Consider the following 15698-nt stretch of genomic DNA (forward strand, 5'->3'; position numbering starts at 1 on the left):
AGTTTCAGTTGTTTGTTTAGATTCTCTATGTAAATTAGAGCTTAAAGTTTTAAACAATAATACTTGATCAAATTGAGTGGACATCTCACAATTTTATAAGAAAACATGTCAATTTTTTTTAGCAACTTTTGTTGTAGGCAATTTTGGTGCTATAACTGTATTCCACGTTTTAAGTGAGTTGACTACAGAGGTGTAATATGTGATAGAATCATTTCTTAAATTGAATAAAATGAAGTATTACAGTTACAGTTCATGAGAAGTATGGAATAATGCATTCATTAATGTTTAGCATTCTTTTTGTAATTTTTCATAATTGAAAGGCATAAAATACAATTAATATTAGAATCTCTTAATGATTGATTTTGGGTTTGATGAACTTATATTTTATAATTAATGCTTTATATTTTTTAAATAGTAAGGGTTTTGTGATTCAATTTCATGATTGCATCAGATTAAATTAGCTTCAAATTTTATTATTTTTAAAACTTATGTAGTTGAAACGTTTTTGAGTTTCAAAGAGCTCTACATGAAGATAATGCTCATACAATTGGTTTCTGGTGTCATCAATCATCTGTTTTACTAAAATATTATCTTATTATTGGAATAATTCAGTAAAGTGTATAATTACACTTGTCCATAAGTAGTTCACGTTAGTTTATTATAACTTCCATCTATGTTTATACCTTAGTTAATGTTGTGTGCCCTACAATGCTAGAGGCGGATGTTGAAGCATGGGGATGCGGATATGGATTAGGGTGCCTTGTGCATCCTCCCTAGAAGAGAATCCTGGTTGTTCGGATGCTTATCCACATATCATTTGGGCACTAGGTGGTGCCTTTCGGGGAGCATCCACATGGCACCCAAGAGCTTGCACAAGCATCCATGGGCCTAGTTAGAGAAAAACATCATTTTGAGCCAAAAGTTGACTTAAAGCACGTGAAAATATGTGTTTAATAACATATTTGATTCCATTTTTGCTCCTAAACCCTAAAAGAATCCATTCATAAATTTTTCATCTTATTTTGTTTGCCGCTAAGTTCTCTCCTCTTTGCTCTCCATTTTGACATTTTCAAGGCAAGGTGATTATTTTCGACGATGATCATTCATGGGGTGCAAGATAGCTTCCACAAAGAAGTGTTGAGCATCTAAGGTAAGCATTTGATCCCACTTTTTAGTCCTTAAAGGAATTATTGAGATTTTGATAAAAAAATTATGTTTGTGAATTTTTTTATGAAGCTTTTTCATTTTTTAAAAGAAATAAAGAAAGAAGTTTAACTATTTATTTTAATATTTTGTATCAATTTTTTGCACTTGTATGCTTGATGTTCATAGTTTTTTATTTTATTTTAATTTATTTAATTTTGTATTATAGCAAGAAATTAGATTTCATTTTTCAAGAATGGTTTCTAGTGGTAATCAAGGTTCAGTGGGAGGGAAAATAACGGATAGATTAAAAAATGGTGTATGATCTTCTTTATGGAGACATACCACAAGATTATCACAAGTTTTAGGAGGTGACCCATATCTTTGGAAGTGTAATGTATGTCAAAGTAAAGAATCATTTAATAGCTCATGTCAAACATTATTTTATGGGGCTTTGCTAGTCAAGCAATGGGGATGTGGAAAGCCAAAGATGGGAACAAAATGCCTAATGGACAAGGACCAAGATATATAAAAGAACAAGAAGATGCTGATAAATTGGTTAAAAGATCGAAAAAAAAGTTTTTATCAAACCCCCATTAAGAAAGAAAATTTTGCAATCAATTTGATCTTCCAAATATCAATTCTTACAAGTACTTGTACTAGGAGAGGAAGAGGAAGAAGTAGATATTACCGCCTACAATAGAGGTCCATTGGACACAACATTTAAAATGGAGGCAAGAGAGCTTGCTGATCAAGTCATTGCATGTTGCTTCTATGCTAATGTTCTTCCTCAACTTGACGAGATCACGATATTGGAAGGATATGGTGGTAGCCAACAATAAACCACTAGCTGATTACACAAGTCCTCGGTATGAAAAGGTATGTACCACCCTATTGCGAAAAGAGAAGCCTTCTTTAGAGAAATCTCTTCAACCAATTAGAAATTCCTGTAAAAATTTGGGTGTTTCTATTGTTTATGGTGAGTGGAAAGATACAAGAAACTGGCCATTGATTAATATGATTGTAGTATCCCCCAAAAGAGTAGTGTTTTTTATGGTATTTGATTGTAAAGGGGAAGTGAAAGATTCATTGTTTATTTCTAGATTCTCATTGAGGCATTCATCATCAAATTGTATATAACTTAGTTTAATATTTATTGACATTTTGTTATTAATTTTCTTAGGTCGTTTAGACTCAATTTTGCATCTCATACTATTGTTATGAAACAACTTGTCAAGGTACAAGAGGCATTAAGCTAAATGATTATTTCTAACCAATGGGGTATATGGAAGGTTTCAAATTCAACGAGAGCCCAAAAGGTCGAGGCATTGGTCTTGGATGACAATAGGCTAGTGTACAGTTTGTATTATTACACCTATCCTACCATGACTATCCTCTACTTCCCTGATATAGATCAACCTTGTTTGGGAGATGTCTACAATGACATGGAAACAATAATAGAGAAGTTATAAAAAAAATCATACAAATACATGAGAATGACCCCACAAAATGTGAAGCCTTATGTAATAAGGTAGAAACAATCATTCATCATTGTCGGGAAGAGACAACTATGCCCTTGCAATGCCTTGCATCTGCCCTATCTTCGAGGTACTATTGTGAGGAAATACTTGCTAGGGAAGATAGAGTAACACCATATGCGGATGAAGAAGTTGCTAATGGGTGCTACAAAGCTTTTCAAAGGCTCTTCCAAGGTAATGGAATGCACAAAAATTTAAAACAGAATTTGGCTTATTTCCCTTGAGAGCAAAACTTAGTCCAATTGCAATAAAGGACCAACATGAGATGGGAGCTATCATATGGTGGTATCTTTTGATCAACCATTTAAACATCTACAACCTCTTGCTATCGAGATCCTCTCGCAAGTAAGTTTTCTCCTTTTTTTTTTCATTTACCACTTGTATTCTATAATTTAGTTCTTAACATTCTTTAATTTTCTTTTCATTTTTATGTTTAATTTTGTAACCATTGTCCAAGCTGCAAGTTCTTTTGTTTCTTAGCAGAATTTGAGTACATACTCCTTTCACCCACTTAGTGAAGTGTAACTGATTGGGCTAAAAAAAGTTGAGGAATTGGTTTACATTCAGGCAAACTTCGATTTATCATGTAAGGAAGACCAACTTGCGTGTGTCATGTAAGGAGCACCACTACAAGGAAGGGGCAACCAAACATTGGGATGTAGCTCCTATGTTTGCTAACTTGGATGTGACGATTTAGGATCTTACTACAATCATATATGATGATGATAACATCATGACACATGGTGCATCTAGCGCATGTGGATATATTTGCATTCAAATGATCTTGAACTTGTAGAATTTGGAGATGATTAGGATGTGGATTTTCTTGAGAAATGCTTGATTAGTGAATCTTGAATCTTGATTGATGAACATTTAATCATGAACTATATTTTGATTTTTTAATTGTAACAATTTTCTGATTTGTATTGGAATCGTGAACATAAACATATATGATATGGCTAATTAGTTATTTCAATTTGAATATTTGTGAACTATACAAACCACCCCCCAAAAAAAATTCATGCATTCACACACCCAATTCTCCCACCCGCACTCGCATCAAAAAATTGTTGTCGGGCATAATTGTATTGTTGTCATAAATTTTTTTTTTTTAAGTATGTCATTGGTTGTTAGTATGCCTAAGGGGTAGGGAGTTATGGGTCACGATGGTTCAGCTTGCATCCCCTCAAGGTTTAGATATAGTCTCTTGGATGAAATGTATTGGCATCATTGTTATGCTCATCATTGTGTATGGAGTCATAATTGGATGCAAAACTCGATTTGCATTAATGAAAGAAGTGGTGGTAGTTCTCTAATATTACATAGCTCTTTATTGTATATGTTACATTTCTTCTAATTGTAATATGCATTAGTTCACTTTACCACTAGCAATACACAATTGATGTTGCTTGTACAGCCTCGAGAAGTGACAGACCGTGGATGACAAAGGCAAAGCAACGAGCCAACTAATAGATTACAATGAAAGTAGCTGCCAAGAACATGAGGAAAACCCAAAACTCTTTGAGGGCAAATGAGTATTGGCATTAGACATTGTTGTGTTACTACATGCATCCATTGAAACTCATGTTAGGAAGCCACATGAGAAAAGATGTCAAAGAGTGCCATGTGGAGTGCCCTTAGAGTGAGTCCCATAGTGGACCGGTTGATGTGCCATCTCCCTCAACTATTGGCACAAATCTTCCTAGCCCTTCAAAATTGTTGGGAGGTCAATTGTGAGAACCAAAGGCAACAAATTCTTTGAGACCACCATTGGCGAAGGGAAGAAGAGGCACATGATGAAAGCCGTCAAAAGAAAAACAAAAATAAAACTTTCTGAAGGGAAGTAGAAACGAAAGAGAATATGAGAGTGTTACGACTAAGTCATACTGCTGACATGTTATGTACACGAATAATGAATTAATAAAGTGTTCTTGTTTATATCACATGATGTTACATTCACATGCACAAGAAGAATTCATGCCAAATTCATTAAATAAAGATAAAAGTAGAAAAGAACATATAACTGGGAATGAGGCTATTCAAAGGGCATTATCATTATAGCAACTAGTCGAACAAAGATGATAGTTGAAGAGAGTTGCCGAGGGACTGCCATAATTAGTAGAGGAAAACCAAATCGGGGTCATAGAAGGTGAGAAGTTTAGTAGAGGATGTCTGGAGGAGTTTGGCAAAGAGGAACACCTCTGGGTGCACAAAGGGGAGGGTTTGATTAGAGAGACTAGAAGAAGGTTCAAAACTTAACTCTTATCTCATGCATAGAGGCAAGGGAAGCCCAAAGGAATGAGGGAGAGGAGGTCTAGGATAGAGGTGCCAAGTAGTGCAGCCACGCGAGTCGAAGGAATGCAAGGACATGGGAATCAATGCAGTATATCCGGTTCAAATACTTCCAGTTTAGGAATACCTAGCTCGGGAACACCAACACCAGTTATAACTAGAACCATTACAATGTCAAAAAGCATAAATTACCAAAGTTTATAGGCGAAAAGAAAGAGGATCTCGTACGTCATTGTATTACATGTGAAACTATTTGGATTTCCAATGGAGTGATGTACTAGGATGAATGGATGAAGTAGTTTCTAGCAACATTATGTGGAGTGGTTGTGGATTGGTACTCCAATGTTTACTAAACGAAAATTTCTACATGGACAAATCTCAAAAAAGGAATTCTAGATTGAGTTTTTGCTTTTTTAGAACATTACAAGATTGTAGCTAAAATCTGCAACACAGAGTAGGCGAAGGATGAAATTGTATGAGCTTACAACTGACAGCTAAAAGTGTTGGTAGGAGAGATAGAGTCCATCAGTGAATCAGCTGAAAAAGTGTTAATTTATTAAAGGGTTGAAACCCTCCCGTATGAGGAAGATGAAGATTGTACCACACCATCATACATTGATGCATGCAACAAGGCGATGGACCTAGAAAGTGAGTAAAATAGAGAAGAAAGAGAACATATCGTTCGACGACGACGACGATTCTTTGAGTGAGAGCAATGACGAAGAATCCATTAAGAAAAGTCTTATTGAAGGACATGCTATGGATGATGAGAAAGTTCGAAACAATGAAGGGTAGCACTAGTCAAAACGAGGATGGCGAATTATGGTGTACTAAATACAAGGAGGAAGGCCACGCCAAGGGCGTATGCTTAAAGAAAATATTCTATGGCATTTTCTAGATAATGGGACATTCCACCAAGGAATGCCCATGTAGTGTGAAGATGCAGAGCCAACAAGTCTTCTTGATGTAAGAATCCTCCAACTTGATGGCGGTGATGAACCCATAGTCGACCAATGCTATTATATCATTTAATGTCTATTAGAACAACCAATAGAGATGGAATGAAATGAACAACAATAACAATGATGGTGGCCGAAGTTGAATTTAGTATGATCTAAACGATAATCAATGATGCAATATCGCACACGTAGCCAATGTGGACATTTTGTAAGAGAATGCCCGAGGGAGGAAACACCAAAATTCCTCTATAGATGGTGTGGTCTAGGAGACCAGGAGGATGCAAATTGTCCAAAGTCTGGGGTAAATTTTCTAAACATTGAAAAGGACAGTACAAATATGGGGTGTTGGTAATCACCCATTGGAAAGCAAAGGCCACCTATCCGCATTCCCATACAATGAGTAATTCATTGGGATGTCAAGCGGAGCAAAACATACTAAGGCAAATGATGTTGACAAAAATTCCAGTAAAAATCAAAGATCTCCTATAAACCATGCAACAATAACGGACGACTATTAAATATGTTACCAGTCCCCAAAGTGTCGAATTGTGTGGATTGCACAAAAGACTCTGTAGGCCTTCAGGGGACTTGATGTTGTTGGCGGTCAACATGGGTAGACATAGAATAATGGTCGATATGGGCATCCTTGACACCATCCTAATAAACACCATCCTCAACGAGGGGTTTGGAATCAATGTCCTAGCTGAGGAGACAAAAGAAAGAAGGGCAACTTACATTCTGGCTACTAACTTTTCATTTGGTAGGCATGAACCAACATGACATTAAGTATATCATGACACTAATGACACATAGGGCAATGATCGGTACCCAACCGTCTATTTTAGATTTTGTGGTTAATCCCACTCCAATGGAATTGGTATGACACCATTCTCACAAGGGGTTGGTTGATGCAAGCAAAGATGAATACGATTGTAAGAGGAATACCTTGTCGATGGAAAGGGGCGATAGGAAATTCACAATTGACTTAAAGTCACAAACAATGCATGAAGACTTGGCATCTTTGTTCGAGCCAAAATCCGATGAAAAAATGGATGATGGAAAGCAACGCATGGAGCCCAAGGAGGAAGGCATCCTAGAATTAGAGGAATGCCTGGAGATGACTTAGACTCAATGAATGGACTCTTCCATTGATAGATGGAAGATTATAAACTATTCCAATGCAACATGCTCAGGTGGACGAAGGGGAACAAAATATTTCATTTCCTTGTGAGTACATAGAATATAACGAGGGACGAGGGGGAGGCTCGGGTAAGAGAAACTCCAACACACTTTTTTGACAAAGTGAAACCAATTAGATATGAGGAACCCTCAGTGAAAATTACAAACCAAGGAGATGAGACCAATCGAAGAAACATTGTTGTAGGGGTTGATTGGAACCATGTTTCAAAGGCAGCAACAATCAAGAATTTTGTCGAGTGTAAGGACATTTTTGCCTAGACATATAATGATTTGAAAGGTGTGCCACCAGAATTATACATTCGTCATATTCCACTTGTGTTGGAAGTAGTACCCATATGGAAGTGACCGTGCATAATGAACAAGAATTATAGTGCATGAGATAATGAAGAAATAGAATGCATGTTGGATGTAGGCATCACCTCTCAAGTGCAAACAAGAAAATTTGTATCTGTCATTGTTATTTCCTTGAAGAAAGAGGCAAACCAAATCCAAATATTTGTGGAGTTCAAATGCTTGAACACGTTCATCACAAAAGATCCATTCCTAATACTTTTCATAAACATCATCTTGGAGGAGGTAGCACAACACGAAATCTACTCCTTTAGAAATGGATTTTATGGGTACAACAAATTATCCATCGCTAAGGAGGACAAACTTAAGAGGAACTTTGCCATTCAAACTCTATAATACCCCAACAACATTTCAAAGGATAATTTTGCACATCTTTGACAAAATGTCCGTTAGGAATTTTAAGACCACCTTGGATGGATGTTTGGAGGACATAATCTAGAAGCCATTTAAGAATGCATGGAGAGATGCAGACAGGCAAGAATTGAATTCAACCATGAGAAATGCCTCAAGGGAATCTACTCGAGCACATTGTGTAAGGATGGACTGAAGATGGATCGAGTTAAGACATTTCTTGAACATATTGGCTATTATAGAAGGCTCATTAAAATTATTCTCAAATGTCCTATCTGATGGATAAGTTGACTTAGAGGGAGAGCCCTACTCTTGGGGAGCAAAGCAGGGGGAAGCATTTGAAGTGCTGAAGTTAAGGCTAGCAGGTGTGCCCATTCTAGCATAATTGAATTGGGATAATGAGTTTCACACACACATCGATGCATTTGATTTAGCAATTGAAGCTAAACTCGGACAAGTGGGTGACCATGGGGTTGAACCACCTAATGCACTTCGCCTAGATTTTACTATCAAGGGTAAAGAAAAATTATAGTGCAGTTAATGGGAAGCCTCAGCGATGGTGAATGTTGTGCAAAAATTTTGGCACTACTTGTTTGCTACCTTAGTTACATTTTACGTGGATCAACAAGCATTGATGTATCTAGTGAACAAGCCAAATTATTCAAGGAAGATTAAGAAAATGCTTTCTCTTGTTAGAAGAATTCACATTTACGATTGCAGTACAATTGGGGAGAAGCCATGTGATTGTAGACCAACTTTCCCGTATTAAATCTGGATAACCCCTAGAAAGATTGTCCTAATGCCCACCTCTTTCGAATTGCAATCCTGCTGGCTTGGTACACAAGCATAGAGGAATACCTCTCTACAACCTAGTTTCCAAGAGATATGATACCAGGTGAATGACAAAAGCTTGTTTTGAGTAACAGAACCTTCCAACTAATCAACAGGTTGCTTCACAAAATATGATAGATCAAGTACTCCGACAATGTATAATGGAGGAGGAGGTTCGAAGTGTCTTAGGGAGGCTCACGATAGTCCATCCAAAGGGCACATGGGACCCGATGCAACCATGAGAAAGGTCCTACTTGCAAACTTGTGGTGGCCCACATTGCACAATGATGCCAAAGAATGGGCTGTTAGGTGCAACACATTCCAGAGGGCCAAGAGAATATTGAAAAGAGACTTCATGCCACTAAACCCCTCATACAAGAATTATTCAAGTGAAAGGGATTAGATTTCTTTGGGCCATTGAAGGAAAGTAGAGGACAACGGTGTCGATATATTGTCATGGTGATTGAATACCTGACCAAGTGGGTTGAAGAGCAGACCCCACTTGACAACTTGACCTTGAGCACTATAGGGTTTATTCATGAGCAAATAATCATGAGGAATGGTATCTCAATCTAGATGATCAATGACTAAGGACGACATTTTGTGAACCATGTTATCAAGTTGCTCACTGAGGAGTAAATTTTTTCACTCACTCAAGTCCTACTATCTCAAAGCAAATTGCTAGATAGAGGCTACAAACAAAATATTGGTGTATGTAATTTATAAGTGATTTAGAGTCAAAGGGGAGGACTAGGAAAAGCGACTACCATCAGTGTCGCTGACCTTTAGGACAACCTATAAAATAGCTACGAGTCAAACTATAGGACAACTTGTAAAGTAGCTATGAGTCAGACTACTTTAGTTAATGTATGGGCAAGAGGCTATCATACCAATGGAATTCATGGTGCAGAGCTTGTAGATAACAATAGAGAACAAGTTGGGAGACATGGTGAGTTTGAGGTAGAGCTTGTACATTCTCAATAAGTTGGATGAGTGTTGGTGGATGGTGAAGTGGGCAATGGACGTAGGCCAACAATGGATGAAAACCTAGTATGATAAATATCTAAGGCAAATGCGATTTACACGAGGACAACTTGTTTTAAAATACAATGGGCGAAATGAGATAAAACTTGGAAAATTTAATTTGAGATGGCTTGGCCTATATAAGATAAAGGAGGTTTTAGAGAATAGGGTCATTAAGTTGTGGACGCTTGATGGACGAGAGATTCCCAATGTCACAATGGGTTGGAGTTGAAACCTCACTTTAAGAGTTAAAGATAGAGAAAGGGAAACCTCAACCAATCCAAGCATAGAAGGTAACCTAGTTAAAAATTTAGAAAAATAAAAAAGAATACTACCACCATATGGTGGGACAACATGACTGACTATGGTGGATGCTAGATGATGAGACCACACTAATTGTATAGTGGGTTTTGCATGGCATTGTCGGCCATTGGAAAAAACACATTGTAAGATCAAGCGATTGTTGGAAAGAGGGCAAGCCAATGTAGAAGTTGAGAAAACCAACTTCATAGATCCTCAAGAACACCTGCATGCAAATATCCTGCAACGAAGAGAAGCCAAAAAAATGGAAAAAGCAGAGCTTAGAAGTTCTCAAGAATGTGAGAGCGAAAATGTATTCTAAGTTATGAAAAGAAAATACAAAAGTTCAACCTTTTAAGGTGAACAAAACCCTAAAAGAAAGAAAGCTAGGTTTGTGCATTATAATTAATATAAAATATTAATTATATGCACCTAAAAGAGCTAAAGCACCTAGAGTAATAAATAACTTACTCTAACACCCCACCTTAAGCGAAGCTTAGGAGGAAGCTAATCTAGCAAAGCTATGAAAGTAGGAAAATGGGTCCCGGCAACAAGGCTTGATCAAGTACGTGGCTCATCCATGTGGAAAAGGATCCCTATGTTGTTTGCCAAGAGCACAACCCTGACAAACACCATTTGTACAGGAAATTTGGGGAAGCCCAATAACAAGTGCCTGTGTGCTCATCTGCTGAAGATATCTGTAATTGACATGACCAACACGCTCATGCCAAAGTCTGCTTACTGAATCTGCATGTGCAACAAGACATGAACCTGTGTCATTAGAAGACTCAAATTCATCAAATCTATAGAGGCGAGATGCAAAATCAACACTCCCAGTAGCCACAATCTTCTTAAGTCTCGGATAACCACATCATGTGGTAAGAACTCAACTGTCTTACCAGAGCCAGAGTGGCAAATCTGATATATAGACAATAGGTTAGTCAAAATGTTAGGGACAAGAAGAACATCCTGAAGAGAGCCCCTAGCTAATGCAATAGAACCAAAACCCATGACGGAAAGATGTGATGAGTTCCCAATAGTGATCTGGGTAGTAGGACAAGAGGCAAGTGAGGTGACCAACTGCTAAGTGTTTGTCATATGGTGAGAGGCACTGGAATCAAGAATCCAAGTAGGCCCAGAAGTCATAGCTCGTGCAGTAAGAGCATGACCTTTCCCTACAGGGGGGAATGTAGACTTAGGAGCTGAAATGTGATGCTCTTGCATGGCTTCCTCTAAAGCCTCCAAATGTTTCCAACACCTAGAAACGGGATGTCCATACTTTCCACAAAAATTGAAGGTCTAAGTTGATTTCTTCTTAGTCTTGGAGGTAGACTTAGTAGACTTCGAAGCAGATTTACCCTTGGAAGGGTTAGCTGGAGGTTTGGCATCAATTTTTGGTGCATCTTTCTTCGGTTTGGCTTTCTTTTTTTGGTTTCCCCTAAGAAGTCTGAGCAACCAATGCTTGGCTGGAAGAGCCAAAGGCATCCACCTGTTGGATCTTTACCTATTCCCGTGTCAATTGATCACAAAATGTCTCAAATGAGGGTATCTGATGTCTGTTACCCAAGGCATCCATGGTGGAGTAGAAAGTGGAAGAAAAAATCTGATACTCTCCTTGCAACTTTGAGAGTATCAAAAAAATACACTCATCATCAGTTTTATTTTTACCACATCCCTGCAAGACTGTACGCAAAGATTTGAACTTCATCAAGAAGTCTTCAATAGTGGAAAAGTTGGCTGGTGTCAAAGAAGTCAACTCTGCATCAAGTTGTAGTGCCCGGAACTCATTCACTGTGCCAAACAACATGTGAAATTTGGTCCAAATAGCCCATGGAGTGGTCAAACCATCCAAATGAAATAGTAGACTATCGGAGATGTTAAGTGCAATCAGTCCCATGGCTTCATCCATTTTGTTTCTGTGCTGAAGAACCTCATAAGGGCGCTGCAGAGCAGGTTGGTTCGCATCTAGGCATTACCATAAGCCTCTTGACATGAGAAGCCTAGTCATCTGTGTCTTCCAAGTGTGATAGTTGTGCGGCGTGAGTCGGATCACAGAAGGATCTGACATTGAGAGAAAGAAAAGACAGAAGTAGAAGGGTCTGATTCTGAAGAAAATTACAGAATAGAAAATGCTCCCCCCCACAACGAATAAAAATATCCCCTAAAACCAAAGCAACAACTATGGAAAAACACAAAAATTGAGAAAAGAACTTAGAATTCGGATGCAAAGAAGAGGAAAACAGAAGCCTCTACTTCAATGCCAAATTTGGAAGCTCAAACGAACTCAGAATCAAACGGAACCAACACTATTGTCTCCGTCTCTAAGTTAGCTTCTTGGCGCTTCATTCGGATCGCAAAAATACGTCTGTATGCTCAAGTTATGAGCAAAAAATCGACTGCAGGTCCAAAAAAAGAGCTCTCTGAAAAATTACAGAGACGAGCTAAAATTTGACGCCCGTACGCTGTCAGAAAGACATCACTAGAAAAAATTCGATCACCGGAAAGATGATGTCATCAATCAGAAAGATGACGTCACATTGCCAGAAAGGTGATGTCAGCTGGTTGTCGGAAATGTGATGTCAGCTGACGAAATGATGATGTCAGCTGATGGATTGCAGATGTGTCCTGTCTGAAAATGACGTTAGGATGATGTCATTTGCCGGAGTTGTGGAAATGCGAAGACCGCCGGTGGCGGTGGCGCCCGGGAGGAGAACCCGGTGGCGCCGCCGGAACAGGCGGAGCTATGGTTGCTCCTTGGCAGAGTTGAGGCAGTCCGTGGCTGAGCGAGATCCGAGTGGCGCTGCGGCAAGGAGAGGTTGCTGCCGTTGGCGAAGCGGGCTGCAGGTAGCTAGCGGGTGGCCGTGTGGTGGCGCGTCGGTGCTGCGCATTTTTATGTTTTTAAAAAAAAAATTTAACCCTTCGTCCGTATGGCCATACCAGGGGGCCAATTTTTTTTTTCCAAAATGCCCTGTAGCCGAAAACAAAAAGTTTTATATGTTTCTTGACTGCAAACAGCCTTCTGGATCCAATGGTGGCGTCCATTTGGGCCCAAAGTGCCTCGAAAATTCACCTTTCACCCTTTTGAAGAAAAAAACTTTGAAAAAGCTGGGGTTTCTAAGTGCGAATCGTGGCTTCAAGAATTTTCAGTCAAGGAAGCAGCAGGTCAGCTCTGATACCATGTAGAAGTTGAGAAAACCAACTTGCAAATATCTTACAATGAAGAGAAGCCAAAAAAAGGGAAAAAGCAGAGCTTAGAAGTTCTCGAGAATGTGAGAGCGAAAATGTATTCTAAGTTATGAAAACAAAATACAAAATTTCAACCTTTTAAGGTGAACTAAACCCCAAAGGAAAGAAAGCTAGGTTTGCGCATTATAATTAATATAAAATATTAATTATATGCACCTAAGAGAGTTAAAACACCTAGAATAATAAATAACTTACTCTAACAACCAAAACCACTTGCTGTCAAATAAACATCATCAACTTTACACAAAAGATCGTGCAATTATGCATCCATCAAGAGGTATGAATATTGACGTTGTACGAGATCATTACAGAATATAAATGCATACGAGGGGAATCAAATGTCATTGACACCATATAGAATGGATCAAAGCATTGTACAGTGTCAATCATAGTTCCAAGAATCACAGCGATTCATGTGATTCATGCAATTCGGCGATTCGATTCAAGCCAAACGATTTTTTGTGAATTGGTTAATCGAATTAGCGATAAAGGGTTTATGAAATAAGTTGCTCACTAAATTTCAAGGGTTTTTAAAATTTTTTGATTCATGGGTGATTTGATTCCAATTCATGGCCAATTCACGATTTAATTTGGCCTTGCCGATTTTGATCTGATTTGATTCTTGTTACTTTGGTGTCAATAAGGTAGCACCAGTTTAGGCATGTGTAGAGTTGCAAAACCAGCAATGTGAGCAATATATTGTAGATGAGGCAAAGACAAAAAGGTGACAATAAATAATATCATTATCTAGAGGAAATTGATAAAGGCGGTGAATACAAGGCTAAGATGGTGGCAACGTTACTCTAAGAGAAGCTCAAGAGAAAAGGTGTGTGAAATGAAAGTAAGGATGTTGTGAAGAACAAGCTAGGACCACGTAGGTGGAGGAAGGTTTTCGTGCAACATAGATGGCATACGGTAAAGAGGGACAAAGTCGTACAATGAAGGAAAAACAATGCACGAGGAGTTCATGTGGCATATGTTGTAAGAGACATAGTACCATGCATGATATTATGACATACCACCATATGCATAAGGTGACTGCATAAGAGTATGTAGGGGGAGACCTAACAATTTTTTTCTCTCCTTTCCAATTATTATCCTTGCATAGAAGACAAGCATACAATAAGTGGAGACAAAGAAATAGGAGCACAAGGTAGCATAGATATAACCAATCATACAGTAAAGGAAGAAGTGGGGATTGGTTACGAAGGGTAGAATCCCCATACCCTAACCAACATTTCCTCTTTTTACACAAAACGTCAAATACAACAATTATGAACTCAATGGGTAAACAACATTGGAAGGCATAATTGCAATTGCAATCAAGCAGCTCTAGCATGGATAAAAAGTGTGCCAATTTTTTCATCGGGTGTAAAAGTTATAGGCAAGGTGGATGCGAGTGTGAGTAGTAGTGGCAAGAAGAGAACTAGACAAAAGGTGCAGATAGTTGCTCCTCCCAAAGACAAAGCGACACCTCTGATTTTGGTATTCTAGGGTTTGAATGGGTTGGAATGCTGAAAGTGGTGGCAAGAGAATGTGGATGACAATATGATAAAGTGGAGATTGAGAAGAGCACACATCCAGTGGGCCATTTCAAAATTCCCATTTTCTGCATTCATGACTATGAGGGTCCCCTCCAAGTGATGGTTGAAATGTTTGACATGTTAGGAACAAGCACTTTTCCATATGTGGGGTGAACCTTGAAGGTTTCATTCACCACCCCAGAGTTTACAAGAGTCTTTGGCATGCCTGGGCGCAATGGAAAAATGATTGATGTAAAGGCAAGGAAGATGACAAGGGAAGCAAAGGAGTATTGGATTAAAATAGTATTCAGAGTTCTCATACCTGCATAATTAGACTTAGTGGCAAAGGCATCAAAAAGATGAGGGATGAAGAAGTCCTTCATTGCAGAAGGGCCTTGGCAATGCATTATGGACGTGGTGAAAAGTAGATTGAACAGGGTCAAGCCATGCCTCAAACATAGCCCTCCCTTAGTTAATATTGAATGGACTTATGAACCATATTGCGTATGATTAGAGGACACTGTTGACAGAGAGGATGTTGGAGATCATGACATCGCAACACAAAACATTTTACATGTTGGACTACGCCATAGGGTTGCTCTTGGATGCCACATGGATGGAGATACCATATGATCGGCTCGAAGTGCAACCTAGCCCCTTGGCACGTGGTGAGTTTCCTATCATGTATTAGAGGCACTTAAACGTTGGAATGGCACCAATAGGTTAGAAGGCACCAACAAGTTAGAAGCGGCGAAGATAGGTTGTTCCAAAGTTTGAGTCGTAGGATGTGGATAGCGGGAGAGAGGATACCTTAGAGAGCTCTGGCACTATTGGAGATGGGGATAGTCATGTGGTAGAGGATGTTGTTGTCAAGTCTTTAATTGCCACAGTGGTGTCCACACCCACATCTACACTTGTGGCTACGTGTAGTTTACTCCACC

The 15698-nt window shown here is 38.7% G+C and overlaps 1 protein-coding gene across 1 annotated transcript in view; it reads left to right on the forward strand.

Moving 5' to 3' along the window:
* The window catches only part of LOC149539142 (Cation efflux family protein), a 265872-nt gene that overhangs the window by 223849 nt on the left and 26325 nt on the right, over positions 1-15698 (forward strand). The gene's annotated exons all lie outside the window — the stretch shown is intronic.

The sequence above is a fragment of the Cupressus sempervirens genome, chromosome 9, assembly GCF_028749045.1.
Source record: "Cupressus sempervirens isolate cs-2001-9-10 chromosome 9, ASM2874904v1, whole genome shotgun sequence".
Classification (NCBI taxonomy): domain Eukaryota; kingdom Viridiplantae; phylum Streptophyta; class Pinopsida; order Cupressales; family Cupressaceae; genus Cupressus; species Cupressus sempervirens.